Source organism: Eurosta solidaginis, chromosome 2, assembly GCF_040869045.1.
Source record: "Eurosta solidaginis isolate ZX-2024a chromosome 2, ASM4086904v1, whole genome shotgun sequence".
Taxonomy (NCBI): Eukaryota; Metazoa; Arthropoda; class Insecta; order Diptera; family Tephritidae; genus Eurosta; species Eurosta solidaginis.
This window is the reverse complement of record NC_090320.1, coordinates 204,412,992-204,417,885: the sequence shown is the minus strand read 5'-3', so window position 1 is coordinate 204,417,885 and position 4,894 is coordinate 204,412,992.

Here is a 4,894-nt window from a genome sequence, read left to right as displayed (position 1 = left end):
GGGTGCAATTGCCCTTCTTCGACTGCGTTTAGAAGGTTAAACTTGGTCAAACTTTTTACTATTGAAATTTGATTACCTTTTTTGCTGGAAGTGTCCCCGATTCATGTCAAAAATGGCTCAAATATTTTGTCGGAACGTGTCGCTACATGTCGCGTCGAATAATGTGCATGAATCTCAAAGACCAATTAATGGTGACTTATAACCATAAAAGCATAACCAGATAAAACAGCTGATCGAACCTACCTTATGGAAATCAATGTAATCGATTAATGGTGCCAAACCATAACGCCCATGGCTCAATTATATGGTTGGCTCATCTCATCAGCTGATTTTATTATTTTCATTGCATGGTCGATGGGATTGTCAAAAGGAAATAGAGAATGCAAAACATAAACAAAGGTTACAAAAACAACCAAAACGTTGTTGTTTTCGAAGTCTGTTTGGAAAATTAAATAAATTAATTTTCAAATTTAATACATTTACAAATTAAAATTTGTAATATAAAAAAGAAACATGTCCAAGTGTGTGATATGTGGAAAACGATCCAACCAGGAAGTGGTCCATTTTTCCAAGCTCCTAAAGACCTTAAACACTTCGATTTTTTTCAAAATATTTATTAAAAGAGCTTTCATATTTCACCATGTTGCGGAGATATGAGTTCAATTGGTGTAACGGGGAGAAAATGTCTCATGGTAGTCACTGGAAACGTGGCAAAGAGTTCTCATGGCAGCGCCGTTGCTGGGATATTTTTTTTCGTCTGATGCTTAACTTATAGCTCTATCTCCTTTAATACCTGGAACGTAAAGAAGGTTTGGTTTATTTGTAAAACATTCTCTACATCTTCGTCGCTAAAGTTATGGTACATTATCTTTTGCAGTTGTCCGACTCTTATTCTACACACTTCTTAGAGTGGCAACTCCATAAACCTCGGTTCACTTTCCATCGGCATTCGTTGATTCAAAGCCGATGGAGACGGAACCACGGTAAGTAAAACTCGTGAAATTTAATTTAATTCTCATTTAAAATGTACAATGTATTCATTTCATAGAAATAAACGTCGATACAATCAAAATACAAATGCATTGTAGCATTTATAATTCGTAGTCTCCAGGCAATCAACAATTTTATTTCGCGTCCATTTGTATGCAATATAATATCGCATCAGCCATTTATATTCGTGTTATGAATTAAGACACGCCAACAAACAAAGCACTAATTTTCAGATGAATTCTGGAAATTTCTACGATACCTCAAATGCTAACAGCGCAGCCAGCGCTGAAGCAGAAAAAGACCAAGAAAATGTTGCAGTCAACGGCGCAGCTAGCGCGGCACAGCAAAATCAACTTGCATCGTAGACACAGATAATGACGAAGAGCGTACAATTAAAGCCTTCCAGGAACAAATTATTGCATTGGAGAATAAACTCGAAAATGTTCAGCAAAGATATATTGAAAGCGAATTTCAACAAGAAGCACTCAAAGTAGCGCTTCAGTACGCCTCAGCCGCAAGAAATACAGTGACAGCATCTGCCGCCCCTGCTGTTACTATGGATATGCATTCAAGTTCTGCCGTAATTTATACCAACACATCAGGCGTTGGCTTAGATCCCACTAGTACAGGCATTGCACCTGATGCATATCTCACCCAAACGCCAGTCGGAATGAGTTACATGCCACCAGCTATCTCGCCTAACGCCGTTCGTCATCCCTTCACAGCCTTCCAGCCTACAGCTGGCCCTGTCATAGTATCGCCTGCTCCTATTACTGCCATAACCCATTCTAGCTTTGCTGCCGCCTCACCTAACACCTCATGCCAGTATGCCACATTTGGGCATCAAAATAATAAATCAACCGCTGCTACAACTTCTACAGTGTATAATGGTGGAGCCAGCCATAATGCCGCCGTTTCTATGAGTGCCGTCCTCACACAGTCACCATGTTATTCTACCAACGTCTCAACTGGTCAAGGAATTAATGGTCCTCAGTCGTCCATGGGAATTCCTGAAGTACCACCAGCGAACGTAGCAGTAACACCATAATAATAATCCTTTGGGTGCAGTCAGCCCTTCACATGCAAACCCCTATGGCCACCAGATTGGGGGATTAATGGTTCTACGTAAGTTACAAGACCTACCTGAGTTTAGTGGTCACGCGGAGGACTGGCCAGTGTTTTTCACAGCATTTCAACAAACGACCGCAGCATATGGCTACAGTAACCTCGAGAACAACCAGCGATTGCAAAAATCTTTAAAGGGAGAAGCTCGAGAATCCGTCAAATCACTATTAATACACCCAGATAATGTTGTAGCGATTATCGAACAGCTACGTTTTCAATTTGGACGCCCCGAGCAACAGATTCGAAGTCAGCTGTACCAATTTAGAGAAATACCACCTATATCAGAAAACAGTCGTGGCATTTTTGCAGTCAGCGAACGGGCAACTTCACCTTGCCAATCCGACACTGATAGAGGAACTGGTTGGCAAGTTGCCAATGATAAAAAAGATTGAGTGGGCCAAATATTCACTAGCAACCCAACCGTATGCAACCGTGGTACACTTTAATGAATGGTTGACACAAACAGCAAACTTGATCCGTACAGTGCAGGACTATGAAAAATATGGGCAATCAAAATGTCGACCAGTCTTACATGTTTCAGGAAAGCAAAACGAAAGCTTTAACGAGCAGCAGCAGGCTCATGTACCGGATGAGTCACAATCGCTACAACTGAAATGCGCTGTATGCTATAATGCGCATAAAACAGCGGAATGTCAACGTCTTCGTGAGTCAACTACGGCCGATAGATGGAAAGAAGTCAAGCGTTGTCGGCTGTGTTTCTCGTGCCTTAGTCAAGGGCACACAACTCGGGAGTGTCGTCGCCGTAAACCAAGTCATATTGATGGATGCCAAAGGATGCACCATAGAATGCTGCACGACAACGATCAAACTCAAACGCAACCGAAGAACCCCTCCACTGTGCAAAGCGGGGAGCAAGCGGTTACTCAAAACAAACCTATTTTGAGCTGTTCTGACACTAAAGGTGAACGAAAGCTATTGTTTCGCATATTACCCGTAACATTGCATGGTCAAAGAAAGTCCATCGATACCTTCGCATTGTTGGATGAAGGATCAGCCGTCACGCTAATTCATAACGACCTCTGTAAGGAACTAGGTTTGCAAGGTGAGAAGCACAACCTAAACGTACAATGGTTCGGAGGGAAGATGGCTCAGGAGCCAAGTGTAGTGGTTGACCTTTTCGTCAGAGGAATTGGTAAGAAAAAGAAACACAAATTGTCTAACGTTTACAGCGTGTTAAATTTAAACCTTCCTGCGCAAACTCTGAAGGAGGCCGACTTATTGTACTCTGCTAGTGGTACGAGGAAATTACCACTGGAACCATATAATGGAGCAGTGCCAAAGCTCTTGATAGGACTTGACCACTGCCAGTTGGGTTTACCTTCCGAAATAATAAAAATAAATTGCACTGGGCCGTATGCCGCTAATGCTGAACTTGGTTGGACAGTTTTTGGACCAATCACGGAGATTGCTGCGAGAGCGCAGATATGTTTACTTACGACACCTATACCAGATCAAACGACGCACGACATGATTGCAGAATACTTTGAAATAGAGAACTTTGGAGTGAAGGCAGCACCAGTAATTAACAGTGCAGCTGACTTGCGCGGTAGAACTATTCTAGATGCAACAACGCGCCGAGTGAATGGGCGGTTTGAAACGGGTTTGTTGTGGAAGCAAGACTTCATTAAAATGCCGGATAGCTACGATTTGGCCGAGAAACGATTGATAAGCATTGAAAAAAATGCAGCGTGATGACACTTTCGCCGACGCATACAAAAATATCATTGCCTCATATGTCGCGAAAGATTACGCGCGAAAGTTGACGTCCGACGAGGCCACAAGAACAAATAATAAGACGTGGTACTTGCCACAATTTGGAGTGGTCAATCCAAATAAACCAGCTAAACTTCGTCTCGTCTTCGACGCCGCCGCAGAAATACAGGGCATGTCCCTTAACTCGCAGTTTCTGAAGGGGCCTCAATGTTATCAAGCGCTACCAACCGTTCTATTTCATTTCCGTGAAGGTGCCATAGCCGTGTGTGGGGACATCAAGGAAATGTTCCATCAGATTATGATTCGAGAGGAGGACAGATGCGCCCAAAGGTTTTTATGGCGCGATGGCGATGCCTCAAGAAATCCAGACGTCTATGAGATGAAAGCGATGACATTTGGGGCAGAATGTTCGCCTTGCGCTGCACAGTACATCAAAACGCTGAATGCTCTGGAGCTGTGAAGGCAATCCTGGAGTACCATTACGTAGACGACTTTGTCGACAGCTTCGGCAACGTAGAAGAAGCCATTTTCGTATCACGAAGGGTAAGAGACATTCACCGTGGTGCTGGGTTTGAACTACGAAACTTCACATCAAATTCGCCAGAAGTACTCGCAGCCCTTGATGGCGTGGAAGCCACAATCCCAATTTTTAATAAGAATGGAACGTCCACAGAAAAGGTCTTAGGGATGGCTTGGCGACCCTCAACTGATGACTTCTTATTTCAATTAAAGTTCAACAACGTAGACGAAAGAGTATTATACGGCGAGTGACGCCCTTCAAAAAGGGAATTATTGAGTATAATTATGTCTATATTTGATCCCCTTGGGTTCCTGAGCCATATCACAATTGCTGCTAAACTGATCATGCGCGAAGTGTAGAGACAACAGTTACAATGGGATGCCCCGTTGCCGGATGATATAGCTGCTGCATGGTAACGCTGGCGTCAAATTATTCCTGACGTGATGGAAATAAAAATTCCACGGCATTATTTCCGAAATGGTGTGCCACAGCAATTCCAACTTCATGTTTTCGTGGACGCCAGCG